Here is an 11623-nt window from a genome sequence, read left to right as displayed (position 1 = left end):
TGTAAATCTGGACCCCCAACGATCCAGCACATAACACATAAAAGAGAGTTAGACAACATACTCAAAATATAAGTGTAAGTAAATGGTACTTAGACACTTCTTCATAAAAACATGCATAATCATACATTATACATATACCTCACCATCATTCATGCATATTCATATATCATGCATATACTTCATTTATCACATAATCAATCATTCACAAAATACACCAAACATATAGTTTCACGTCGTCTCGGACAATACCAAAACATTAACAAATACATTGTTCAGATTATGGTCATGACGGACCCTGCGTTGTTCATTTTATAGTCATGACGGACTCTGCTCCTCACATACGGATTAACAATCAACATTTACCAAGTATGTGTCAAACATCATTTATCATAAAATGCACACAAAATCCCTAATGCAATCTAATGCTTCACATTCATGTTATGTCCTCTAGACACCTCTAATGCATGTGGTACCATCGTCTTTATCAGAGTATCTCACCTCCGATATCCTTCTTTATCAAACAAATATAGTTCGATATCCTTCTTTATTGGACAAGCCAATATCCCTAAATATTCATGATGCATGCACTCAAAACTCATGAATATATTCATCAACAATTATGGCATATAGCCCATCAACAATAACGTGGAACACTATCCAACGTTCGTCTTTATTAAGATAATCAATACCTTAATATCCGTCTTTATCGAATATCATAATTCGATATACTTCTTTATTAGAATAACATACTCTAATATCCTTCTTTATTAAGTTGATTAACACCTTAATATACTTCTTTGATATTTAAACAAACATCATCAACAATCATCAACACATACAATGCATTTACTCACATTTTTAACACAATACTAATAATATAAGTAAAGTGTATTAAGCATGCATTTTATCATAAAACAAACTCCGGAATCGGAATCTACTCGAAAAACTGGGTAAAATACATAATATAACATGTTAGAACCCTCAAAGTCATTGAAATTCCAAAACAGCAAAGTGCTGTGCTGACACGGTGGCTAAGCGAGCCTTAGCGAGCTGTAGCGAGCTGTTCGCTAAGCGAAGGTCAGCGAGCTTCAGCGAACCACACCAGTGGCTCACCTGCTCGTAGCGAGCTGCAGCGAGCTGTAGCGAACAGCTCCTGCCAGAACTGCTCAAAACATGCGATTTCCACCCAAATTCACCCAAAAATCCCATTTTTCATGTTATAAACCCCAAATAAGTTTATATTCATGTGCAACAAGCATATCTAAACACAAAAGGACAGTTCATTTCTCAGATCTACATCATAAACATCGAAAAAGTAATGATTGAACACTTTTACTCAAAACACTCAAGAACACAATGTTCTTGAGTTTAATCCTTTATAAATCTCGTTTTTAACCATTAGATTCGTTCATACATCATGATAAGAGCATGTTAAACATGTTATGAACCTTAGAATCGATTTCCATTAAGAAAATCCATCCAAACTAAAACGAAAATGGGGTGGAGGAAGTTCGGGTGAGGAGAAATCGACATTCTCCCCTTCCTCGAGTCACCCACGAATATGGAATCTACTCTCTTACCTGGATTCGAAGAAAACACGACGAAGCTCTCGAATCCCTAGCTCTTCTTCTCGCCCTAGCTCCTCAAGCTCTCTCCTCCTCTCTTCAAGAACACAAAGAACATGAGAAATGAATTTCTCTTTCTCTTCCTTGCCCTTAATGGGCGCCCCCTCACACACACTCAAGGCCCATTGGGCCTCAAGCCCAATTGGCTTGGCCCAATAACACGTTAATTCTCTCTACTCGCTTAATAACTAAAGTACTCGATAAATAACTCTAGTTATTAACTTAATTAAAATGCCACGTTAAATAAAATATTTTAACACATAAAAATAATAACATGAAAATTGGGTCGTTACAACAACTCTCCCCCACTTAAAAGATTTTCGTCCTCGAAAATTACCCGACTTAAAACAACTCCGGATAATTCTTTTATCCGATTTCCAACAAAACACTTCGAACTCCACGTATTAATAAGTTTGACAAAATTAGTCTATCCCAACCAACACAATCTCGTCTACTACCAACAATAGATCAAGGACAGCTAATCCCTCGATTTGTCGATAGATAGTCAACAATCATGATGTCTGTATAAACCATTCTTATCAAACCACCCAAAACGTCCACTTAATATCTTACGGTACTCACTGCACCACTCAAAACAAACTCTAATCAGTCTAATACACCTTGAAAAGACGTTTTCGTTGAATACCTTACAACTTTTCAAGTTCCATAAGTCCTCAACTTTTCTTCAATCACTTAATTGCGTCGAATCTTATTCCAATCATTTAGTCGACAACACAACCTCAACATTCTTTTGTTGATCAACTCCTCAAATTTTTCTTGACACTTATCAAATTCACCACCTCTAACCGTTAAATTCTTAGATTACGTAACATAACATTTCCAATGTCGCTTTTCCGCCGCGATACCCTTATCAAAATATTATTTTAAGTCACCCATAGACTCACTGTTGTTTCACCGTCCATGATGAAATTATTCGAAATCCTTTACTCCTTTACCACATGGTATAACTTTACTATTCCAACGGATACGATGTGTCCAACATCTCAAATCTCCACCGACTTTTCCAATAAGTCGTTGTCAATCTCATTCTTACTTCCGAATGTTACAAAACACTCTCTCTGATACTTTCTTATTTCCAAACAACCACAGTTCATATCTTGTTGATTCCAACAACGTCCTTATTTGTCGCACACAATCCAACTAGTCACGTTCCTTATCATTCTTCACTGTGTCAAACGTACTTTTCTTCATTCGATCAGTTCTTATTCGCATCTCGTGACTATCTTAAAGTCATAACATCCTAAAGTTCATCCACACAAAATCTTTATTCCAATCTTGGCTAGTCTCTTCGAACTATTCAAAATGTTTACTTTCCTTAAAGGTTCACTTGCTAATAATTAACAAGTTTAGCTCACACCGATAAAACTCTATAGGTATTCCCACCATTCTTATAACCATCACCTAATCATCACTAGGTTCGCCTACTCTTAACGCACAACGTCTTCTCCGTTTTCCAACAACGGTTTCCATTTAACATCTCTGTTCGTTCCACTATTCCACAATGGTCACATTCTCTTTACGGCTAAACAACTTTAGTTCGACTCATTCTGAATCTTCCGGAATGATCATCTAATATTTCCTCCAAAATACTCTCCAAATAAGAACTTTACTTTCAATCCCTTATCAAATTGACGTCTACTCGTCATTACTCAACTTGTCTGAACGACAACGTCCTACTCCTTCCATTCCATGGTATTGCTTCTGAGAAATTCTTGTAGTTCTCATCCGCCTCTAGTCCATACTCTTTTGTACACTACACGATCTCCAATCGTTTCCAAACGGTCTTCATCTTTCTTAACCAATCTCAGTGTTGATCCTATGACGAACACTTAGTCCAACAACTTCTCATCTAGAAATCCTCACAACTTGCTGTCCAAGTTCCTTCCACTTCGAACAACACTAATCAATCTTGAACAATCTACTTCAAGAGCATCTCCATCCATCCTAACTTCTTCCCATTTGAACGGTCTCGGAGAGACACAACTTTCTCCCCCACTTATCTCAAACCCATCTATACTCTTCCACTAGAACTTCCGGTATAAACACCTAGTCATTCTATCGATTCTAAATATATTCTCCCAAAAAGAATCTAGTACCGACAACATTCACATGTGTGTCGCATACAAGGGTAAACGTAAGGCATTAAACCTAGAAATCTATACAAATATCCTGCACAGTCCTCTTGACATATACGCCACTATGCAAATAGATAAGTATTCTATTCCCCACATATACTAGTGTAACAACCTTCATACCAACTAGCATACGCAAACACAACAACATGTCAATACATATATTTATAACTAAAGTATATGTAAGACAACAAAACATCCATGTACACAAGACATCGAGTCAAGTACATGCATTACATTTCATTTGTTCGCATACTTACAACATCTACTCAAACATGTATAAAACATAGCATGTTCTCAAACAAGTTCTCATCATGAGAATACATTCACATAGTTCAATTAAAGAACCACACTAAGTTCTAGTAATCAATCTACCACATGTTATAAACAAACATATAACAACACTCATTAGGATCTACTTACATCCTACTCCTTTCTCACTCTAGTGAAAAATTCATTTTCACTTACTCAAAAGAAAATAATCTTATATTTTCAACAAAATCTTCATCACATGCAGTTTTACATCATGCCGGATCATCAACAATACAGTTTTACATCGTGTCGGATCATCAACAATACAGTTTTACATCATGTCGGATCATCAACAATTAGCAATAAGCATCTACAAACCAAAAGTTCAAACCACACAAATTTTTAAAACTTTAAGCATAAAAATACACAACCACTACTTGACTTGATAACTTATAACAATGATAAGTATCAATCGCATCAAGTACACACAACAAGAAAAGACAGACACAACTGGCACACACGCTCACTCGATCTGACTGCACAGAACGGCTCTGATTGACACATATCCTCACAGTCCGAAGACAACTAGCTCTGATACCACTTTTGCAACACCCAAACCCGTTATTTAATTAACTCTGCCTTTATAAAATCTTTTTCGAAAATACGCAGCGGAAAAATTGAAAATCTGATTATAAAGCGCTGGTTTGAATATCACAAAATACAAAATCCTCCGCATCAACACGATGCGTTATAAGTTATACAAAACCAATACTTTTCACCAAGAATAATTCTTATATGAAAACATAAGCAATCACTACTACAAAAATGAGATATAATAGCGCCTATTTAATAGCGCTTATTGAAAAAGCGCTATTAAAACTTAACCACGAAGCCTTTTTACAGCGCTTTTCGTAGAAACGCTTTTAAAGCCTTGAACCCAGGGGTGTTACAATAGCGCTTTTGAGAAAAGCGCTATTAAATCCAAATACGCGGAACTCTATAATAGCGGGTTTTACATGAGCGCTATAGTAAGAAAAATAAATTAATTAAAATCTGTGGTGGGCGAGTATCGAACCTTCGACCCTTGCTGAATAATAAAAAAAACATGTATCAATTTTTTAGAAAAAAAAAACTTATAGTTTCCATTGACCGCATCCTCTACTCAGGGTTTCCTTGTTCCAATTCTGTTCTCTTTGTTCATCTCACTCAAACCCAACGACCTTCAAACCACCCAGAAACATTCACCTCACTCGATTCTACAAATTACCCACTCACCTTCGTTCTTCTTCAATCTCACTTCACCTAGAAACCCTCAACCTTCTTTAAACCTTCGTCACTCTCACTCCATCCAGAACCCTTCTTCTTCGACCTTCTTCTCACCCAGAAACTCACTGAAACCCTAAACCCCGTAGAATGTCAATTAATTGAACCCAGATTCCCATTGAAACCCTTAAATAAAAATCAATTGAACCTTGAGAACTCGCTGAAACCCTAAAACCATCTTTCCCAATCGTTCTTCATTGTCCATCGTTTCAGAAGTCGTTTACCCAGAAACTCTTCATCGTTCCGCCATCGTTCATCGCAGTTGAACCTCCATCTTATCATGAGAGGTTAGGTTACTCAGTCTTGCTCAATCAACAACACTTCTTTTGTTATTTTTGTTTATATCAGATTGATTAAAATCGTCTGATTTGGGGATTATGCTGCTGTTGTTGTTTTGATGTTAGTGACGATAGAGGTTACTCAGTCTTTGGTGTGTTTGTTATTTGCAGGAGTTGTTTCTAGATGTGGTGCTGTTGTGTTGGTGTTTCTGAATTTTTTCTTTGAGATTGTCTTCTTTTTTGGTTTGGGAGTGTAGGTGTAATTTTGGAGTGTGTTTTAGCTTGATATAAGGTGTGGTTTTGTCTCCTTTTATGTGTCTTAGGTATCTTTTAGTTTTTTGGATTTCTATTTGGTCCTTGGAGGCAGGTTGGTAGTGGTTCTAGTTTTGAGCTTGGTGATGAAGGCTTTGAAGAGGCAATAGTAATCTAAGCATTGGGCCTTTATTTACTTTTTAGTTTTATCAGTAATTAAAACTAATAGTTTATCTAGTATGTAAAACTTGATGTTCAATTATGTTTACAGATTATTTGCCTTAGTGCCTCTACAAACAAACAGTCTAACATACAAAAGTAGGCAGAGGAAAAAGCTGCTTTGATCATGGAAGAATTACACTCTGATGACACTGGATTTATCATGGTAATTATTATATGCTACTTACTTGATCTTCTCATTCATATTTTTCACTTAGTTGTTGGTGGTTTATTATTCCTTATATAAGACTTTCTTTCCTGCAATTAGAGCATCATTACATGACATGTAGAAATTTTGTGTCTCACATTATAATTGTATTCATCATTTACATAATTCAGTTTAATTTACATAATTCAGTTTGATTTAGCATATTAAATTATATGACATGTAGAAATTTTTTATAATTTTCTTGTGTTTAGACAGTTGGAGATGTTTGTTGCACATGAGTTTTGGGTAGTGATGGAATGGTTCTTGTAAAGAAGGGCTGCTCAAATGCATCTTCTCCATAAATTTGCAAGTTGCAATAGGCGATGATTTCCAATTTTAAGATAAATTTATAATGTTTTCAATCCCTATAATGATGCCTCTGCTATTAGAATATAATTTAATTTACCATTAGTTCTAGTTGATATATTATAATTTATCTTTGTTTTTATTGGGCAGGAAACTTGACATGTTTCTATATATGAATTAAGAATGTCTTATAGATTATGATCAATGTTTTTATAATGGAAAATTGGCTTGTGGATTATGAATGTATTGCCCCAGGAGCTTGTTATAAAACCTGAAATAAATTTGATTAGTGGTGATTACGGCGTTGGGAAGAGTACTCTATTGTTGCAGGTATGGTGTTAGGTAGATTACGTGCTTAAATTTAATATCACTATTTTGTGTCCTTTTCTTGTATTACCCAAAAATTGGGAAGTATGTCTTAGGAATGGACAAGACCTTCTTTAAAAAATTTCTGAAATCTTACTTAAATACAAGTGATAGCAGCATTGGATCATGTTTTGTTTCAAACTTCAGAAGAGGTATGAGATAGTATTGCTTTTATATTGCATCATTATATGTGATATTACATTCTTGTAATTCATTTGCTAATTTGAAATTCTCATTTTGTTTGCCATATACATTAACTTATCAAATAAACAAAAAGTTGAGTATTCGGAGAGTGTTTTCTGAACCTTCTTTTCAAATTTGAGCTTCGATGTATTTAATAAAAATGCTCTGCCTGTTATTGTAAATGATGGCTTTGACTGCGATAAAAAAATTGATACACCACTTTAAAAATCTTGCTTTAATTTGATGACATAACTTCAATATGTATTCATTAGGGGTATATCAGTCCATTTGTGTTACTGGTGATGACAGCTGAGCATAGCATATAAGGGAAATGAAGAGGATCAGAGATACATATAAAAGATTTGAAGAGCTTTGTGTTTGGGTTCGAAGAGTTTTTCTTTAAAGGACTGAATATCTATTTATGGATAGCAAATTTATATGTATCTGACTCTCAATTGTCTATCCCTCCTGATTGAATCTGAGAGGCTTTGCTGCTCTCTTGCGGTGAGCTTCTCAATCATCTCTCTATACTTGTGTTCACTTTTGTGTTTCATACTCTTGAATTCTATTTCAAAGCAATTAGCAACAAAATTGTACCTTGTTCCTTATAATAATACATCACATCTGAGAAAGAAGTAGTAATAAAATGTATTTAAGTTGCAGCAAAACAGTGTGCGAACCATCACTTCGCTAGAATTGTTATATTATCAAAACAATGCAAAACACATAAATTTTAAGGGAAAATTTGCATTATTAGTCACACTATATTTTTATCTATGTTTCCCTTACGGGTTTAGTTGGTCAGTGGAATAGTCTCATTCCTCATTGGACTCGAAGTATATTCATGTTCATCTATTTTTATCTATTACTTTCAAATTTAAAAAAAATGTCATTTTATTTTCTATGTAACTTGTGTTCCAGCTGAAACTTGTAATAGGCTGAAACTCATTCTAGTTTTTCTACATTCCATTTATTTTTGTTTAATAGTTGCATTTTCTTCACTTTTTCTTTCTGTTACAGGTCTGACTTTGGCCCACTCTTTTTTTGATTCCGCTCAATTGCGCGATCTTTGTAAGGTATCAAATTCATACTTCTATTCACCATTACCAATTTTTATATCCTAATTTTCTATGTTGTGTGGTTTTTGTGGTTTATGATTTGTGTTAGGTGGTTATGATTTAACATGTTCTCTGTTAGCTAGTAATTTAATTTGGTTTCTTGTTTAGTTAGGAATAATTCTAAGTTTCAATTCACCCGTCTTTGAAAAATAAGGTGTGGGTAGGTGGTAGCACAGTAGAAGGGGTGTGTACATTAGAACTAGGTTACTAAACTTGGGCATATGAGCTATTGAAACACTAGAATGAATTATGATCAAGTGGCTAAAGAGAACTGAAAAATAGAAATATTCAGTTCCAATGAGGCCCTTTATGCAGCAAACGATGTATTATCAAGCAAATGCCTATGTACTTTATTTCATGTTCATTGTATATGCAATGACTATATTTTATTATACAGGTAGTTTGAATTTTATAGGCCTTCCTTTTTCGATGAAGTGGATCGTTCTCATCAAGTGACAGAAAAAAGAGTTTTGCAGCTGTTGTTAGATGTCAAATTTGTCATTGATATTATCAGAAGAAAGCAGGGCCAAAGTTTGACGATCTCATTTGTAGTGGTGTTTGTGTTTGTACTATTCAATTCTGATTTGTCTTGTAGCTCGGATAGGTTTTGTTTATGAAATGAATGTATTACGAGTTGTTGTTTTATTAGAGCTAGTGTGTATTGGAACAACACTGTTTCTTAGAAAATTAATAATATTGTATATTTTGGAAGTCTATATATTGGAACTATTTTAAAATTTCAAGTGCAAGTTGACAAAAGTACTGTCAAACAACAACAAAAAAAGCAATTTAGTCTAAAAAAGAGCAATTTTTTTAAAAAAAAGACAGGACATACAATAGCGTTTTTTACACGGTCGCTATTAAAAGTTTGTTAGACAAGGAATTATAATAGCGTTTTACAAACACGGGCGCTATTATAGATGACATATAACAGCGCTTTTTTAAAAAAGCGCTATCCAAACCCGTCTCCATAAGGCTGTTTGTTCGCGTGCAGGTACATACTACAGCGCTTTTTTATTAAACCGCTATTAAAAGTGCACATATGATAGCGCTTTTAAAACGCTATTATAGGCACCCAGACCTATAATAGCGGTATCAATAATAGCGTTTTTAACCGCTATTAAAAGTTAAAAAAAATGCTATTAAACACCTATTTTTGTTGTAGTGAATTACAGAGTAATTTTCTAAAGGAATTTATATATATATATATATATATGTACAAAACCCATTTTCTCCCCGTGTCACAATCAGAGCGGAGCTTCACCACGCTACTCGGACAAGCTAACATATAACCTGTCAATCTGGATATCTGAACCCCCAAAGGTCCAACAATTAACACAAAGCAGAGAGTTAGAAAACATAATCGCATATCATACGAGTATAAGAAAGGCCTTACACTTTCGAACTATCATACATATTCTAACTCACGCCATACAATTACAGTATTAAATACATAGGAATTTACCTAGTATGCTACTTACAGCAAACACGTCAAAACCAGTCAAGTAATGTCACATAACAATTACCAAGTAAATGTGCATATATCCTAATGCAATCTAATGCCAATTAATTCACTGTCATGCCATCCCTAGACATGACTAAATGCATGTGGTACCAAGGCGTCTCACCAACGGTGGACCAAGAACAGTTTTATATCTTGCTGGATATGTCAGAACTTACCGAACCATCTTATCTCCCTTGGATAAGCCAACACAGTTTTATATCTTGTTGGATAGCAGCTCTGGACTCATGGATTCATCTAATCCGATCCTCGGCTTCATTATGGACACATAATCCATTTTCGTTATTGGAACCCAAGTTTCCAATGTTCACATACAATCATGAATGCATGTATTTATACACATATCAACCATATGATATTCTCTAGCTCGAAGCTACTCTTTTATGAATGCGGGAACACAATCCTAACACATTCACTTAACATTGTAAATTAATGCCAAAACATTACATTACTCACTCTAAACTATAACTTATTGCATACACGTTTATCAATCATATAACGATTAACAATAAGCATTAACAGCATCAACATGTATCAACAATCATGTAAGGATACCCTTAAACCATGTTACAAGTGCCTAATTACACTTACAACCATTAACAAAAGTTGCAGGTTCAGTACTGTTCGCTAAGCGAAGCAGTAGCGAACAGGTAGCGAACCATTCGCTAAGCGAAGCTCAGTTCGCTGCAGCGAACTACGTCAGAGGATTACAGGTGCATGGCGAACAGATAGCGAGCTGTGGCGAGCAGGTTCGCGTAGCGAATCTCCTGGTCGCTTAGCGAACTACACCAGAATAAAAATATCTGTTCTTGAGTTTTCTAAGGCGGTTTAACATTGAATCAGCTCAAAAATTCATTCAAACATGTTATAAATTCTTACAAACAGCAATTTCTAACATATATGGTATCAAAGAACATTAATCATCCCTTCCAAACATCCAAATACATCAAACAATCAAAATCATGCCAATTTCTTGGGTTTTAAGCAACTTTCATAAACTTTTCAAACATGATTCAAACACATACATATTTTTCATGGAATCAAGCTAGTGATTAACACATACAAAGTGATGATGAAGAACATCACACTCACATACAAAAGCTTAATCAAAAGTCTAAAAGAAATTGAGTGGGAGAGTTCGGGAATGGAGACATAGACAATCTCCCCTCTCCTTGCCACTCAAGAATCATGAATTCTAATCTCTTACCTTAGAAATTTGATGAATCCTCAAGCTCCTCATGTTCTAGCTCTCATGAGCTCCTCTCTTTCTCAAGCCCTAGCACCCTCTTGCTTTGCTCTCTTGCTTGCTCTAGCTTAGGGATAATGATCCATGAACTCTCATGGTTCCAACAAGCTTCTAATGAATGATTTTGGTGAAGAAATGGAATTTTGGTGAAGGGTTAGGCATGATAAGGAAGGCTCACGGTTTTGAGGAAAGAAATGAATGAATTATGTGATTTTTCCTATTCATATAATTATATAGAAAGCTTGAATTAAACATGGCCTTTTGATCTATTCTTGCTCACCACACAAAGAATCATGGTCACTTGATCTAGTCTTGCTCTCCAAGTTCAAGTTAATCATGGTTCACTCACTTAACCATGATCATCCACACTTGCTCATGACTTTTCTCTTCTTCTTATCCAACAAGAAAAAAATTGTGGAAATATCTCCTCCCACTTGCATGAGCAAACCGCCCCCTTCCCACTTGTCTTGGCCCATTGGGCCTTAAGCCCACTTGCACGGTTTCGCTCACGTAACGCTCCTAACTTACGCTCGCGCTAATTAATTATTCGCCGCTTAATAAAATAATTAAAA

General features: G+C 35.2%; 2 long non-coding RNA genes across 5 annotated transcripts; one reads left to right on the top strand and one right to left on the bottom strand.

Annotated features, from left to right (window-relative positions):
* Positions 1 to 5184: 5184 nt before the first annotated feature.
* On the top strand, positions 5185 to 8930 carry LOC123920388. Of its 4 annotated transcripts, none has more exons than XR_006813652.1 (7): positions 5185 to 5640; positions 5803 to 5923; positions 6155 to 6268; positions 6872 to 7134; positions 7475 to 7669; positions 8186 to 8241; positions 8681 to 8930. It is a non-coding gene; the product is annotated as an uncharacterized LOC123920388 (long non-coding RNA). The 4 variants fall into 4 exon arrangements; XR_006813650.1 differs by having other exon boundaries at positions 6767 to 7134; XR_006813649.1 differs by having other exon boundaries at positions 6523 to 7134.
* Positions 8931 to 9516: 586 nt separating this feature from the next.
* On the bottom strand, positions 9517 to 11400 carry LOC123920387. Its single transcript, XR_006813648.1, has 2 exons — positions 11013 to 11400; positions 9517 to 9592 (listed from the first exon to the last, which is right to left on the bottom strand). It is a non-coding gene; the product is annotated as an uncharacterized LOC123920387 (long non-coding RNA).
* Between the last annotated feature and the right edge of the window lie 223 nt (positions 11401 to 11623).

The sequence above is a fragment of the Trifolium pratense genome, linkage group LG4, assembly GCF_020283565.1.
Source record: "Trifolium pratense cultivar HEN17-A07 linkage group LG4, ARS_RC_1.1, whole genome shotgun sequence".
NCBI lineage: Eukaryota > Viridiplantae > Streptophyta > Magnoliopsida > Fabales > Fabaceae > Trifolium > Trifolium pratense.
The sequence above is the reverse complement of the archived record's forward strand: the minus strand, read 5'-3'. Positions and strand labels throughout refer to the sequence as shown.